The sequence below is a fragment of the Leucoraja erinacea genome, chromosome 5, assembly GCF_028641065.1.
Source record: "Leucoraja erinacea ecotype New England chromosome 5, Leri_hhj_1, whole genome shotgun sequence".
Classification (NCBI taxonomy): domain Eukaryota; kingdom Metazoa; phylum Chordata; class Chondrichthyes; order Rajiformes; family Rajidae; genus Leucoraja; species Leucoraja erinaceus.
The window spans coordinates 94314126-94331677 of NC_073381.1; the positions used below are offsets into that span (position 1 = coordinate 94314126).

Genomic DNA, 17552 nt, shown 5'->3' on the forward strand with positions numbered 1-17552 from the left:
GTGTATCCTTCTATCTAAATGGCGTCAAGTTGGGAAAAGGGGAAGTACAACGGGATCTGGGGGTGCTTGTACATTAGTCTATGAAAGTAAGCAGGCAGTGAAGAAAGCGAATGGCATGTTGGCCTTTATAACAAGAGGAATCGAATAAAAGAGCAAAGAGGTCCTTCTGCAGTTGCACAGAGCCATAGTGAGACCACACCTGGAGTATTGTGTGCAGTTTTGGTCCCCTAATTTGAGGAAGGACATTCTTTCTATTGAGGGAGTGCAGCGTAGGTTTACAAGGTTAATTCCCGGGATGGCGGGACTGTCATATGCTTAGAGAATGGAGCAGCTGGGCTTGTACACTCTGGAGTTTAGAAGGATGGTTAATGTAGCGATGGGTACAACACCAAAGTTTAAAAGAAAGATCTGATCTAGTAAGATTTGTGGCAATCTGTGGACTATAGAATGAGGATGTGTCTGTGAGCTGACGTTTGGTCTCTGCAAAATAGAAGTCAGTTTGCCAGACCTCCACAAAGTAGCTCCCACTAGTCTGTGGGCTTGATGAGACCTGAATTGTTGCAGTGAGTGAAGTACTGCACATTCAGCTGAACTAGAATTGGGCAGTCATTCAGGATTGTCCCCTCGATTGGCCACTATCTCCACAGTCAAGTTACACATATACTTCCCCGAGTGAATGAGTGATGCACACCATTTCACTTTATTACCGACTCTGAGGTTTCAGATAACAGTTTCCCCAAGCATAGTGAGGCCTGTGCAAATATTAACTTGCTTATCAAGTAGACAGAAAGTGAATGCTTCATTTACATTTCACTTTTGAGCTGTATTGCCATCAAGGCCACTTAAAAGAGTAGCATGGAGTATGACAGTAGAGGATGTGATAATTGAATCTACAAGGAACTGCAGATTCTGGTTTACAGAATAAAACAGAAGCTGCTGGAGTAACTCAATGGGTCAGAAAACAACTTCAGAGGGAATAAAGAGGCGACATTTCAGGTTGGCATTCTTCAGACTGAAGATGGATCCTAACCAAAAACATTGCCTATCCATTCCTTCGTAGACACTGCCTGACTCGCTAAATTGCTCCACCTTTTTGTGTTGTTTGTTTGTGATAAATGAATGATGGAGGATGCTCTATAGGATACAATATCACCTTTCAGACACAAGCTGCTTCTGCAAACCATCAATTTTTAACAGCTTCCCAGGGACAGCATTGTGATTGCAACCAAATGCCTTAAGACCATCAATTGCATGAGGAGATTTTTGCTGACAAAAGATAAGAATTTCTAACTAGTATTTTTCTCCAGACTGGAACCAATTTAGGTCACTGAGCATTGGGCCGAGGGCTCCAGTGACGGAGTTTGTGGCCAACTCAAGTTCACTCTTCACTGCAATGTGCAGCTAGCAGCTGGAGCCGTGCTGATTACCCTCAGGAACCATTACATTAAGTCCTCATTCATTCTGTTGATGGATCAATAGGATGCACTCCAGCAAAGTGAAGGGTAACATTCAGGGCATACTTGTACTTTGAACGATGTTGCTTTTAACAAAATCATCGCTTTCTACTTTTCTTAAGTACTTGCTGGCAACTGACATTTCAACAATATAACTTTTATGTATTAACTAGCATGATCATGTAGTTCTTATCCCAGAGAAACTATAGCACAGAAATGGGTCCATTCGCACAATCTCCAACTGTACCATCCAGGCTGACTGTGATGCCTAATTATGTTGATCCCATTTACTTTCATTATGCCAGTATCCCTCTAACCCTTTCCTATCGAAGTATCTGCAAATATCTTTTCAACATTGAAATAGTATTTTCACCTTGTTGTCTGGCAACTCATTATAGATAACTGCCTCCTTCTGGTTGAAAGACATACTCTTCAAATCTCCTTTAAATTTCTCCTCTTTCAACTTAAACCTGTGTCCTCTAGTTCCAGATTCCCCTCCCCTAGGACAAAGTCTCCGACTACCCTCATAATTTTATAAACTTCTATGAAGTCAATCCTCAGCCTCCCATTTTGTAACAGGAATAAACACAGTCAATCCAATCTCTCCTTATAGACCTCCATTCCAGGCAACATCCTGGTGACTTTCTTCTACACTCGCTGTATTGCTACCACACTTTTGGTTGCAATGGAGAGAGTGTAGAGGAGATTCTACTGCTCTCGTATCCTTTTTCATCTTCCACGTTGAGAAGAGGAGGACTACTTGGGCTGTTGGAACTTATGTAATTATGGGCATCTTCAAGAATTTGAATGCAGTACCAATAGATGCCTGTTCATTCTTTACTCATAACTGAATCACTCCACTCCAGGCAACAAAATGCATCATGTTGCACTTGTCACATTACATTGCTTAATCTCATTATCCCTAACAAGAAATAACAGCCAATAATTCTCAAAATGAAATGTTATTTGCTACCTATCTGTCCATTATACTAGCCACACCACATCTTTATGAAGTCTGTCTGTCCTCATGGTGCACTGTACCAAGCTTTGTACCGTCTGCCAATTTTGTGAATAGAAATTGCGCCTTGCACACCAAAGTCCAAGCCATTAACGCATGTTATGAATAGCACTATTCCCTGCAGCAGCCTCTGAGGAATACCATGGTGCACAACCATCCCTCCCCCCCCACCCCCCCAAAAAGGACCAATTTTGAATTCCCACTGCTGCAGTCTCTTGTTCCATTGCCTTTGTATTCAATAGTTTGAGAAGTCCATGGCTATCGCATTAACAATATATCCCATAACAATCTTTTCCATAATTTCATATCAAAACTAGCATGTCATAGAAGCACAAGTAGGCCATTAGGCCCATCGAGTCTTCTCCGCCATCCAATCATGGCTGATCTATCCTTCCCTCTCAACCCCATTTTTCTTCCCATAACCCTTGACGCCCTTACCAACCAAGTATCATTCAATCACCACCTTACAAATGCACAGTGACGACCTCCACAGCCATCTGTGGTAATAAATCCACAAAATCCACAGGTTCACCTCCCTCTGACTAAAGCAGGGTCCTCCTCATCTCCTTTCTTAAGGTATGTCCTTTTATTCTGAGGCAATGCCCTCTGGTTCTAGATTCTCCGACTAGTGGAAACACCTCTCCACATCTACTCTGTCCAGACCTTTCACTATTCGGTAAGTTTCCATAAGGTCCCCCCTCATTCTTCTAAACTCCAGCGGGTGTAGGCCCAGTGACATCAAACGCTCATCATATGTTATCCCAATCATCTGCTGGATCATCCTCTGGACCCTTTCCAATGACAACACATCCTTCCTCAGATATGGGGCCCAAAACTGCTCATAATACTCTAAATGTGGTCTGACCAGTGCCTTATAAAGTCTCAGCATTACATCCCTGTTTTATCCTTTCGAAATAAATGTTAACATTGCATTGGCCTTCTTTATTATCGATTCAACTTACAAATTAACCTTTTGGGGATCCTGCACAATCACTTCCAAGTCCCCTTTACACCTCCAATTTATGAATCCTCTCACCAAAATGGCTACGCCTTTATTTTTACTACCAAAATGCATGACTGCGCATTTTGCTACACTGTATTCCAACTGCCACTTCCTTGCCCACTCTCCCAACATGTCCAAGTCCTTCTGCAGAGTCCCTGCTTTCTCTACACTACCTGCCTCTCCACCTACCTTTCTATCAACCGCAAACCTACGTACAAAGCCTTCAAATCCCTCATCCAAATTCGTTGATATATTTCACAAGAAGCCAACCAGCAAAGGCCTCCTTTATTCCCACTCTTTGTCTTCTGTCATTCAGCCAGCCTTCTATCCATTCCTCCCACTAATACCATGGGCTCTCATCTTCTTTCGCAGCCTCACATGCGACACCTTATCAAAGCCCTTCTGAATATCCAGGTAAACAACATCCACTTACTCTCCTTTGTCTATCCTGCTATTCAATTCCTCAAAGAATCCCAACAGATTTATCAGGCAAGATCCCTCCATGCTAACCATGCTAACTTCGGCCTATTTTATCACGTGCTTCTACATTCTTGGAAACCTTATCCTTTAAAATGGACATTAAAATGTTACCAACCATTGAAGTCAGACTAACCGGCCTGTAATTTCTCCTCTTTTGCTTCTCTCCTTCTTAACATTAAGTAACATTTACATGTTAAACTCTTGATACTAGGTTAGGTTTATAGAGTCATATATAAATCTAGTGTAAGTTTATAAAAGTTTAACATAAACAGGCCTTTTGGCCCAACATGTCCATGCCAACCAAGATGCTCCATCTAAGCTAAGCTAAACCTCCTGCACTACAAGAAATAAAGATCTAGCCTGAGAAAGATCTAGCCTGAAATACAGATCTAGCCTGCAGCTTATGACCTTGGGACCTGGCAACATTTTCATAAATCTTGTCTGCATTCTTTCCAGCTTAATGACATCCTTGCTATAGCAGGGTGACCAAAACTGAACACTATAATATAAAATGCAGCCGAACCAACTTCTTGTACAACTGTTACATAACTTCCAACTTCTCTATGAATTCCTTGACTGATGAAGGCCAATATACTGATACCACTAGCTACCTGTGACACCACTTTCAGGGAACTATGTACCTGTACTCCATCGATCCCTCTGCTCTTCATTCCTCAGGGCCTTACAATTCACTGTGAAGGTCCTGCCCCGGCTTGACTTGCCAAAATACCACACATTTATCTGCATTACCCTCTATTAGCCATTCCCCAATCCACCTGTCTAGATGTTCAAGATCCTGCTGTAATCTTTGATAACCACCTTCACTATCTACGATACCATCCATTCTCATCCAAATTATTGATATAAACCACAAATAGCAATGGGCTTGGCAATCGTTACCATTCGTTACAGGCCGTCAGTCTGAAAAGCATCCTTGCACCACCATCCTCTACTTTCTTTGTAGCCAATTCCGTATCCAGACAGCTGTTTTTTTTTAATCCCATACAACCTAACCTTCCAGAGCAGCCTATCATGTGGAACCTTATCAAAGGCCATGCTTAAGTTCATATAGACAAAGTCTATGGCCATGCCCTCCTCAACCCTCTTGGTTCTTCAAATAATTCAACCATATTTGTAAACCACAATCTCCCATGTATAGAACCATACTGCCTAAGCAGCCCGTCTATCCAAATGCATAACGAATCTTATCCCTCAGAATTCCCTCCTGTAACTTAGTGTCCACATTAGGCTCACATTTCTGTAAATCACAGGCTTTTCCTTGCACCCCTTCTTAAATAGGGGCATATCATTAGCCACCCTCCAGTGAGCCGGCACTTCACCTCACCTGGGCCTAATGTTAGTGTCACCTGAAAACTTACTAAATATGCCGTACATTCTCATCCAATTGTTGATATAACACAAATATATCTCAGCCAGGGCTCCTGCAATTTCTTCTCTAAATGTTTTATGCTAATGCCAGGTTGCTCTTATCAACCACATATGTCCAAGTGATTGTTAGTTCTTTTTCTGATTATTGTTCTGTGGAAACTGGGATTATTCCCCCATCCTTTTTTCTGAACAATGATGTAACTTTTGCAATATTCCAGTCCTCAGGCACTACCTCTGAATCTACAGGTCTTTGGAAGATTATGGCCAGGGCCTTTACTTCCCTCAGCAACCTAGGATGCATCCCATCTAAACCAGGTGACTTAAGTGCAGCTAACCTTTCGAGTATTTCTTCTGTAACAATTTTTAACTCATCTAGAATCTCAACTACATCTTTTTTGGAGATTCAAAACGCATGTTCTTCCTTAGCACCTCAGCCAGTGCCTCTGCCTCCATGAATTGTAGATGTTCTACTTGGTCTATGATCAGTCCCACCTTGGGATGTATTTTTTCTCTATTCTACTCTATTTTAACCTCTTTCTGACTACCTCAAAACTCTTGCTTTAATTTATCCACTTCCCTCAGGGGAATGTACCTAGATTACAACCAAACTATCTTCTCCCATTGTTGAATCATAGCAGAGATTTCTATAATTAGAGGATGTAGGAAGTTTATGGGAATTGGTTATTTCATCCAGAGCTTTGTTAGAATCTGGAATACACTGCCTGATGAGGTGGCAAAGAACCTCAAAATATTTAGAATTTAGATAAAAACTTGCGATGCGAAGGCATAGAAGCCATTGGGAAATGGGATTAGCATAGATGACCAGTAGATGCAAGGTAGATTAAACGGCTTGTCTCCATGCTGTGTGACTTTGTGACACTATCCTTTCCCTAAGTAATTCTAAATCTTAAATAGTTTGATGTTGCAAACATTGGCCAGCCATCATCATCCTCAAATATAACTTTGGTGAAATTTGACCAAATCATTTTAGCTTGGGCTGGAAATTGAGGAGAGGTTTTTAATCCCAGGACACACAGATCTCACCAAATACGATCAGGTAGTTGAAACTTTGTTGGACTTAGTTGCACAGTGATTACTATTGCAGTAAAGATTCACAAGGATACTGGACTTGGAATGGAGTGCTTCCGTTATAAGGAGAGATTGGATAGGCTGGGACAGATTTTCTTAGCACGAAGAAGGCTGAGGGGTAACCTCAAATGGGATTTGCGTTGATAGACATCTTGAACAGCATGGATGAGTTGGGCAGAAGTCCCTGTTTGTGTGCTGTATAGCTCTGTGAATCTATGAAACAGTAGACCTGGATAAATGAATTGTTGGTACTGTTCTACTTCCTCCATTTAAGGCTAAATAATTAAATACATCTAGATCTTGTATCAGAAGGGGTTTGTGGTTAAAAACCCTCTGTGCTGACACTTCCCTGTACGAGGTGAGATGTTAAACCTAAGCCCCATTACATCCCCGGGCGGGGTGTCAAAGACCACATAGCACACTCGTGAAGAGTCTGGGAGTCCTCCCAAAGGCTTGGTCAATATTTAACCACTAGTCAGTATCAATGAAACAGATTACCTGTCACTATCATGGTACAGTTTCTGGGAGCTTACAGTACAGCAATGGTTTGCTCTGTCCCTTCTGTTTATGCACTTTGTTGGCTGTGAGGTGTTTTGGAATGCTCGCATTATGCAAAAAGATGTAGATTGCAAATATTCCTTTTTTTAAGAATTTTAAAATAATTTCATTATCCTTTTGTTGGTACACATGACAATTAAACACTCTTGACTCTTTTACTGGCAACAGTGGATTCAGTAGACAAAACATTGCATAGACTTGCACAATGTGCAGGCTGACGTTAATGCAAATTGCAGCAGGAAATGAGTACCACTAATAATAAAGGAGACAAAAGGGCAAAACTGGCCGTAGGATTTTAGCGTCACCCAAATGAAGAAAGGTGTTAGGTTTTGTTTAGTTTAGACATACAGCGTGGAAAACTGGCCCTTCAGCCCACCGAGTTCATGCCGTCCGTTGATCACCCGTGCACTAGTTCCATGTCTTACACAATAGGAGCAATTTACAGAAGCCAATCAACCTACAAATCTGCACATCTTTGGAATGTGGGAGGAAACCATGGCGCCCGGAGGGAGGTCTTCCTGCATTTCTAAGCTTTAAACTGCAATCAAAACCTAGACTACATGATTTGCAGACATGAATGCTTGCTGGAATTTTCTCCTGGTGCATATTTTTGTTGGCTTACTACACTTACCCATTAACTGGGAAATGGGTATTGTGCTACAGATTCTACAGCGCTTTAATGTGAATGGTGACCGTTGTGACACTGAGAAAAAGCCTGTTGGAACTTGAGGGACTGGGAGTATCCAACACTCTACATTAGAACAGTATATCTCTCTCAAATTCATTGCTTGCAATTCTGATTTTAAGATTTTAGTAGTGAACAATATGTAATCGTAATTATTTATATGGATGACTTGGCTTCATGTTAAAATTGTCTCCCCTTGCCCCCTTCATATGTGCTGTTTGTCTGATGTACATATATGTAATATCATTAGAAGCTTTCAGGACTTTATTCAGAAGGGACATATTGCCAGTGGATTTGAGTACAACATGTCTTACTTCAATTACATGGAACTTTCAGTGTTATGCTCAATTTTGGTACCTATATCCAGAGAAGGAGATACCAGACTGAGCCTTTGATGTGTGGGCTTTTTGGGTGGAGGGAAAGGGGATGATGTGTAATTTTAGGATAGTTGGAGCAGGCTCAGATTCTCCCTAGAGTTTAAAAAAATGACAGGTGACTTAATTGAAACATACTAAAAATTCAAATAAGGTTTGATGTCGTTAATATGGGGTTTCTTATATAATTTAACTACAGAAAGAGGCATTCAGTCCTTTGAACCCATGCCAGCTCTCAGAGCATTTTCATCATTCCTTCACATGCCTCGACTATACTGATTCTTCTGCCACCCACCTACACTGTGGACAATATAACCAGAACCCACCTGCAAGCCTTTGGGGTGTGGGAGGAAGTTGGAGCACAAAGGTGAATCCCACGTAGTCACAAAGAGAATGTCAAACTCAACATAGACAATAGCCAAAGTCAAGATCAAGCTTGGGTTGCTGGAGCTGTATGACATCTCCAAAAGTTTCCCCATTGAACCTATGCCGGCTCTCTTCCTTTGGCTCGGGTCTACAACCAGAGGCCAGGATTATAGCATTGGATGTGGGATTATAGCATTGAGAATTCTCTTCTGTCCGAGGTGATGAATCTTTTGCATTTCTGACCAAACGGGGCTGTGGGAGTTCAGTCATTGATTTCAGTCAAAATAGAGAGCTTGTAGATTTCTGATTATTAAAGGATAGGGCTAGCAAATGGTACAGTCATACAGCACAGAAACAGACCCTTTGTCCCAACATATCCCTATCTATGCTAGCCACATCTGCCCACATTTAACCCATATCCCTCTCAATCTCTCTTATCCATGTACAAGTCCAAATGTCTTTTAAATATTGTTACAGTACTTGAGCTAGATCAGCCATGATCTTCTTGAATGACAAATCAGGCCCAAAGAGCCAAATAGCTCACTCTTGCGCCTCTGGCAGGAATTGGTTCTGGAGCCTCAGATTTTCACAATGCATATATATCCAGGTTTTGATGAGGATAGTAAATGTAGCATTCCTAAGTTTGCTGAAGGTTCGCTCAGGGTGAAAATGTCAAAGACTAAAGGGTATACCTTTATGGTCAGAGGTAGAAATAGCTGTTGAATAACCAGCAGGGCAACGTTTTCACACAGAAAGGTGGGTGACTGAACGTGCTACCAGAGGGGTGATGATGGATGCAGTTATGATATTTGCATTTAAGAGGCTTTTGGATAGTCACATAAATATGCAGGGAAATGGAGGGATGTGGATCATGTGGCTACTTTAGGACGACAGATAGCACAATGGGCTAAGAGTTCGGCTGGCGACCGGAGGGTAGCCGGTTCAAATCCCGCTTGGAGTGCATACTGTCGTTGTGTCCTTGGGCAAGACACTTCACCCACCTTTGCCTGTAATGGAATGTTACGGCGGCAGGCGCGGGCACACCGCGACGCCCTGTGGCTCCCTTTCAAGGGAGATGCTAAAAATGCATTTCGTTGTCTCTGTACTGTACACTGACAATGACAATAAATTGAATCATTTCATTTTTTTTCATTTCATTTCATTTCATTTCATGTGCAAGCAGAGTTTAGTTTACCTTGGTGTCATGTTCAGCACAGACATTGTGGGCTGAAGAGCCTGTTCCTGTGCTAGACTGTTCTATGGTCTGTGTTCTATGTTGACTATCATGGCAAGAGGTTTTGCTGCAGGAACAAGGATCACTTGCTGAGAACTCATCTGAAGTAATGTTTGTAGTTTTAGTTGCTTTACATATTGACAAATACATTTTATTAGCCAAGTATGTATACATACAAGGAATTTGCCTTGGTGCTTTGCTCGCAAGTAACAACACGATATACAGTAAACAATTAAAAATAAAACATAATTTAAACATGTGTAGAATTAAATAAAATACCAGAGCACAAGGAGGCTACAGACTTTTGTTTGTTGAGTAGAGCTACTGCTCGTGGAAAAAAGCTGCTTTTATGTCTGGCTGTGGTGGCTTTGACAGTCCGGAGTCTCTTTCCAAAGGGAAGTGCTTCAAAGTGTTTGTGGCCAGGGTGAGAGGGGTCAGAGATGATCTTACCCGCTCGCTTCCTGGCCCTTGCAGTGTACAGTTTGTCGATGGGGGGAAGATTGCAGCCAACAACCTTCTCAGCTGATCGAACGATGCGCTGCAGCCTCCGGATGTCATGCTTGGCAGCTGAGCCAAACCAGACAATGATGGAGAAGGTGAGGACAGACTCTATGATGGCAGTATAAAACTGGACCATCATTACCTGTGGCAGATTGTGTTTTCTCAGCTGCCGTAGGAAGTACATCCTCTGTTGGGCCTTTTTGACTGTGGAGTAGATGGTGGCCTCCCATTTAAGGTCCCTGGAGATGATGGTTCCAAGGAACTTAAATGACTCCACAGATGTGGCTGTGGTGTTGTTGATGGTGAGTGGGGGGAGGTAGAGCTCTCCTAAAGTCTACAATCAATTCCTCTGTCTTAAGAGCATTGAGCTCCAGGTTGTTACGATGGCACCAGGATGCCAGATGTGTCACTTCCTGTCTGTAGGCAGATTCCTCCCCATCCTGGATCAGTCCAATCAGGGTTGTGTCTTCCGCAGAAGCTTGCCAGAGGAATCTGTGGAGGTGCAGGCGTTGGTGTAGAGAGAGTACGCAGAGGAGAGGAGAGAGTACGCAGCCTTGCAGAGCTCCTATGCTGAGGGTCTGCGGGTCTGAGATGTGCTTTCCCAGCCTCATATACTGCTACCTGTCTATCAGAAAGTTGGTAATCCACCGACAGAGGGGTTCAGGCACAGCCAACTGGGAGAGTTTGGAGTGTAGTAGCTCTGGCACAAAGATGTTGAATGCAGAGCTAAAATCCACAAACAAAATCCTTGCATAGGTCCCCTGGCAGTCAAGGTGCTGGAGGATGAAGTGCAGGCCCAGGTTGACTGTGTCATCTACCTGATCTCTGCAGGTGGGCCAGCACAAGTCTTTCAAGGGACTTCATGATTACAGAGGTCAGTACGACAGGCCTGTAGTCATTAAGATCAGTAATCCTTGGCTTTTTGGATACAGGAAAGGATATGCTTATGATAGAGAAAATGTGGCGAACAATCCTGCCGTATCACATTGATTCCTGAGTTTGAAGACTAATTGGGGTCGCGAAAGCAGTCATTCATTTAGTTCAGAAGGATGCGAGGAGATCTCGTTGAAATGTTTATTATTGTGAGGGGATCAAACAGACTGGATGCGGGTAGAATGTTTCACCTGACTAGGTGGATCTATAATGAGGGATCACATCCTCAGAACTTTGATATGCCAGCCATGTCAAGTTACACCATGAGATTACATCGATTCAACACTTGGATCAAACCTAATAAATACAATTTCACCATATCACGTTGTGAATGGTGGCAATGCCAATAGGGGTACGAGACCTCAAAAACATTGCATCTTCATCACTGGTGCGGCACTGCATGTTATTGGTAAAGACAAGCCTGGAGCTTTTGCATCAATGTTCAGACAAAAGTGTTGAGAGGTTGATCCCCACCAACACTGAAGCCACTCACTAATTAAGTTTAGTTTAGTTTACACATACAGCTTGGAAACAGGCCCTTCAGTCAACCGAGTCCACGCCGACCAATGATCACCTGTACATTAGTTTGATCCTACACACTAGGGATAATTTACAGAAGCCAATTAACCTACAAACCTGCAAGTCTTTGGAACGTGGAAGGAAATCGGAGAACCTGGAGAAAACCCACGCGGTCACAGGGAGAACATACAAACTCCGTAGTTAGGATTGGACCCGGGTCTCTGACGCTGTAAGGCAGCAACTCTACTGCTGTGCTACTGTGCTGCCGTTCACTCCATATGATATGGCAGCATCTGTGGAGGGAATGAACAGATGACATTTCAGGTCATGTCCTTTCTTAGACCGATCGGATAGAGCAGTTTACCCCAACCACAACCACTTTCTCAACTTGCTGCATCTTATAGCAAATATATGGGACAATGTATGATTTTACCAGGTCATTTAGGAATTTTGTTCCTGGTGAAAAATAGCTGTTGAATAACCAGAGTAAATAAGGCAGGAAGGTATTCCCAGACTAGGATTTCAGCACTGTGGTCAGGTACCATACTGTTTTTTAATTTATTGACACTGCTAGAGGTTTCACTCATTCCAAAACATTATCCCACCTTTAATAAATTGACGCACAGTTGTTAAGCATTTCCTGTATGAAGGATGTTCAGACTTGGTCAGAACAATAATGTTCAGACTCAGCACTGAGCTCCCTTTCTTGCGCTGCATTGCCAATGTGAGTGATGTCATTGTTTAGAAGAATGTACTCAACTGTTTCAAACCTTTACTTTAAAACCAAGATTTGCTGCTGCATGTTTCCTCACTTTCATTAACATGTGGCCAGCATTTGACGACAATTATAAAGGATAGATACAGACATGAATCGTGGATCACAGGTTAAGCAGTTCAGCCTAAAATTGCCTTGAATCCTTGTGTTTTTAATGAAGTCCAGAGACTAGGATCCAGGTGAAATTCATATCAACAGGTTGTTGGTGAGTGAGTACAACTTCATCACTGTCGCCAGCACTGTGCTCATGAATGAGAGTGCATTGACTAGATTAGATTGTTCTTGCTTTTTGTGAACACGGTTTGGTGTGCCTCAGGGGTCAGTGCTGGAACCGTGTGTATGTGGTCTATATCGATGAGAATCTGGAAAGCATAATTAGTAAGCTTGCAGATGACACTAAAGTGGTTGTTATCGTATTGAGTGAAGATAGTTATCAAACTTTACAGCAGGATCCGGATCAGCTGAGCAAGTGGGGTGAGGAATGATCAATGGAGTTTAATACAGATATGAGCGAGGTGTTTCATTTTTGCAAGTCAAATCAGGGCACAGCCTACACAATGAATGGCAGGCCCTGGGGAGTGTAGTAAAATAAGGGTCTAGGAGTGCAGGTACATAGTTCATTAGAAGTGGTGTCACAGGGAGATAGGGTGGTCAAAATGGCTTTTGGTTCATTTGCCTGCATCAGTCAGAATATTGAGTATAGAAGCGGGGATGTTATAAGACAGTTCTACAAGATCAAGAGTCGTCAAGAGTGTTTTATTATCACATGTCCCGGATGGGACAATGAAATTTTACTTCGGAATCACGTGAGTGACTACGTGACGAACTCCGCCAGAACGCATGCGTGTCATATATCGCTACACGCATTGCAACGAGTCACAGCAGGGGGAACGACGTTCCCCTAGCGGCAAAATTTGAAAGCCGGGAACAGCAGGTAAGAAGACTCTGCGTTCCAGAATTTGAAAGTCGGGAACAGCAGGTAAGAGACTCTGCGTTCCTTCTACTTACCTTTTAGGTGGAGACATGGACCGGATCCATGAAGGCTGCGGGAAAGCTGGCGGGGGAGAACCGCGGAGTTGCGGGCAGCCGGCAGCAGCAGCAAACGGCACGCTGATCTCCCGTAATGGGAACAGCTGTGCCCGACCTTCGCTCCCGACTTCGCTCCCGCGCCGGCCCCGGCCGGTCGGGAGAGGTAAGCAACTAACAGAGTCGTTGACTCCGAGGAGTCCGACTCTGAATAGCCGCGAGCGACCAGTGCCCGTGTGCATGGGGGTCGGTTTGAGCGGCTTTAGGAGCAGCCGCGAGCGGCCAGTGCCTGTGCGCGCGGGAGCAGCCGCGAGCAGCCGCGAGCGTCCAGTGCCCGTGTGCATGGGGGTCGGTTTGAGCGGCTGCAGGAGATACCAAGCAGCCGCGAGCGACCAGTGCCCGTGTGCATGGGGGTTGGTTTGAGCGGCTGCAGGAGATACCAAGCAGCCGTGAGCGACCAGTGCCCGTGTGCATGGGGGTCGGTTTGAGCGGCTGCAGGACAGCAGCCGTGAGCGACCAGTGCCCGTGTGCATGGGGGTCGGTTTGAGCGGCTGCAGGACAAATTAAGCAGCCGCGAGCGACCAGTGCCCGTGAGCACCGGGGTCGGTTGTAGCGGCTGCAGCATGCAGGATAAAGAGCAGCCGGGAGCGGCCAGTGCCCGAGAGCATTGGAGCCGGTTGGACCGGCTGCAGGAGCAGTACCCCTTGTGGGGCTGCAGAGTGAAAATACTCCAAAGTGGCAAAGCCACAGTGGGCAACTAATAAGCCCCACAGCAGTACCCCTGGTGGGGCTGCACAGAGTTTCTCACTCATCAGAGGGGAACACCGAGAGTCCATCCTGGGCTGGCTGCAGGAGCTGGAACAGGAGCAGCTTCAGGAGCAGCCGTGACGGCCAGTGCCCGTGAGCATTGGAGCCGGATGGAGTGGCTGCAGGAACTGGAGCAGGAGCGGCCTCAGGAGTAACGGCTTCAGGAGCAGCCGCGATGGCCAGTGATCATGTGCATTGGAGCCGGTTGGGTGCCCGAGAGCATCGGGACCAGCTGGAGCGGCTGTTGGAGCAGGTAAGTGGCAGCTCCATGAGATGGAGACTAGTCACAGAGGGGCAGCTAGTAAGTCCCACAGCAGTACCTCTTGTAGGGCTGCACAGTGTTCTCCCTCATCAGAGGGGAGTATAGGGGGTCAATTTTGGGCTGCACTTGAACAGGGGAGCAGAACATACCCCTAGTACACTTAGGGTGCAGAAAACCTATGGGAAAACACTTACCATCAGGGAACTGCAAAACCTGAATGTTCCCAGTATCAACCAAAACATGGTAGGACAGGGAATTGAAACGAAATAAAGTTCTAAGTCCTAACAGCGGGATGGGATCAGTCGCACTATAAACAAAAGACATGACACTAGATCACCAGGATGGACTGGCCTTATATGCTAACCTGGAACCTCCCAACCTCCAATATTAAAGTTTGGAGGCATCTTATCTTAACAGGGAAAGAACTTCACGTAGAGGGAACTCTGGGGCACATTAAGGAACGTCTTAAAAACCACTTCCTGGGAAATGCGCTACCCTCATCAGACACCAGCACCTCAACGACCACGGAGGATGCCGAAATAGTAACAAACCTACTAATAGTAACCAGGGAGGTTGGTGGGAGATAACAGATCTATCTGTATGCATAGAATTATTTCTACCGACACTTAAAATTCAGAAGTACAGGGGTATACCCTAGAATTATTCATTCCATTATCCTCCAGTTCAGCATGTACCGAACTGAATGTTCATGCTTACAGGGTAAGAATCAACTAAAGCGCATACTGAACTACAGTGCCCATATATTATAGGAGTTATGGAGGACATCCAACACGTATCACAGGAATTTGTGTCCTAAATATCCTTATCATAATTTAGAGGTGGTTGCCACTTCATCTTAGATTGACTAATTTGAATACTTCGTACTTTATATTCATTACAGATGGGAACCTTTGGAGCAACTAAGGTATTGATCCTAGGGTACTACATGGCAAGCATGGTATTAAAATATGCTTGCTATATATAGTACTCATTGGAGGTGCCCACAGATGTATTTAATACAACAGATCGTCTGCGGTCCACCGTTAACATAGTTCACTTGGCAGTGACTTTGCCGTAAGAAAGGGTACAGCCTTTATGGAGGCTTGCAGGGAACTAAACCATCCATCAGACTGGTAGTAGAATAATTGGCATTAGGGGCTGTGTGACAGCCACATGATATCGGACCTTTACATAATCATAGTACTGAGCGTAACATGCGTCACTCAATAAATTATGGGGGTGTCATTCTGACAGACTAATGAAGCTAACCAAACACAGTTACCCGTCTATGGAACCACATACTGATGGGCCTTGGATTGGGATGCTACAAATTCCATCTCCAGCTGTGGGGGAGATGGAATGCTCAGGAGGCATCACTACTAACGTTGGGCATATATACCTGGGAAAGTGAGCGCTAGTCATGGCTTTAAGTCATATTGTTTTGGGTTATATCACCAGTATGTTAGTCTACAAATTGACAACACCACCGGGGTAGCATATGTCAACCATATGGGTAGAAACATATCGACACCATGTGACAATCTGGCCAACACTATTTGTGAATTGAATTGAATTGAATGCTTTATTGTCATTCAGACCTTTCGGTTTGAACAAAATGTTGTTGCCTGCAGCCATACATGTTATAATAACAACACACAATGAATGCAGGCTAACATCCACCACAGTGAGTTCACCAGCCACCTCCTCACTGTGATGGAGGCAATAGTCTTAGAGTTACTGTCTCTATTAATCTGGATTAATAGTGTATCCAGATAGAGATTTGGATATCAGCTTCCAACTAGCAGGGAAACTGAATTTAGTGGCAGACAACAGGTAACGTTAAGTCTAAAAACACTGTATGGATGTTGGATAAAATATGTATTGCTGGAACAGCCGGTATGGAACACCAGATAACGACCTATTCACATCCATGCTCTTACCAGTTATCAAATTATGTTCTTGGGAGCCAGAACCTGGGGCAATGTATCTTCGCTGATTGGGGGATCATTTATGCATCCCTCCCTTTGCCTCATCAGTCGGGTATTTAGGAAGAAACTATAGACTCCACGTCTCGAATTTTGATAATACCTGATTGCCCTACGCAACCATGGGTTCCCGCAACAAGGGGAGTTACCCATGTCACTATTATATATTAACCTATTTATTTTAAAGTTGAAAGCACCTCTTCTACACCTGGGACTGACGGACCGAATGCGGAATTATTTCAGCGGTCACAGACAGTCCACCCAAACATCAGTACTTGGTATCATCTAGTAATGGGAAGTACTGTCACAACAATAATCATCACCCACAGATCTATGCACATCCCGTCTGTTCTGGAATTCCTGGCAAGCCTCCATTACGATGAGAGGCTCAGTCATAGTGCCATCAACTGCGCCAGAAGTGCTCTGTCAACATACCTGTCGAAGGTACAGAGCGGCATTCTGTTGGGACACACCCTGGTAAACAAACTCATGAGGGGCATTTTTAAAATTAATCCCCAAGAACCAGGTACTCCCAAATATGGGATGTGAGCATTGTACTGACCATGTTAAGAAACTGGTTTCCAGCTACAGCTTTGTTCCTACGGAAACTGACTATGAAAACAGTCATGCTGATGGTCCTAGTCACGGCACAAAGGGTCCAGTCACTACAGAAAATAAGGTTGGACAACATGATTAATTAATCTGGAATTTAAGGTTTACATCAGTGTAATAGTCATACGGAACAGACAGGGGTCAACACGCCTAAAAAAAGAATTCAGAACCTACCCTACAGATGGTCGTCTCTGTATTATAACTCACTATCATACATGCAGTATACTAAGATCATCAGAGGGAAGAAATGTCACTTTAATCAGTTACTAACAGCCATTCAAAACAGTGACAGTCCAGACCATCTCTAGATGGCAAAAACAAGTCCTAAATAGGCTGGAGTGGACACTAGCATTTCAAATCTCACTCCACCAGGGCTGCAGCTACATTGGCAGCTATGAAGTTGGACGTACCAATGGACCAAATCCTCAAGACAGCAGGATGGTCAACGGAGGAACTTTCCAACGACTTTATAACAAACCAGT

The 17552-nt window shown here is 44.0% G+C and overlaps 1 protein-coding gene across 8 annotated transcripts in view; it reads left to right on the forward strand.

Annotated features, from left to right (window-relative positions):
* LOC129697600 (phosphofurin acidic cluster sorting protein 2-like) overlaps positions 1-17552 on the forward strand; it is a 154483-nt gene that overhangs the window by 54314 nt on the left and 82617 nt on the right. The window contains exon 1 of one of the 8 annotated variants that reach the window (XM_055636296.1): positions 5639-5659. The exons of the other annotated variants lie outside the window; for them this stretch is intronic. The gene's annotated coding sequence lies outside the window, so the exon portion shown is untranslated. Of the gene's footprint in view, positions 1-5638; positions 5660-17552 lie in introns of those variants that run through there. 8 annotated transcript variants of the gene reach the window in all.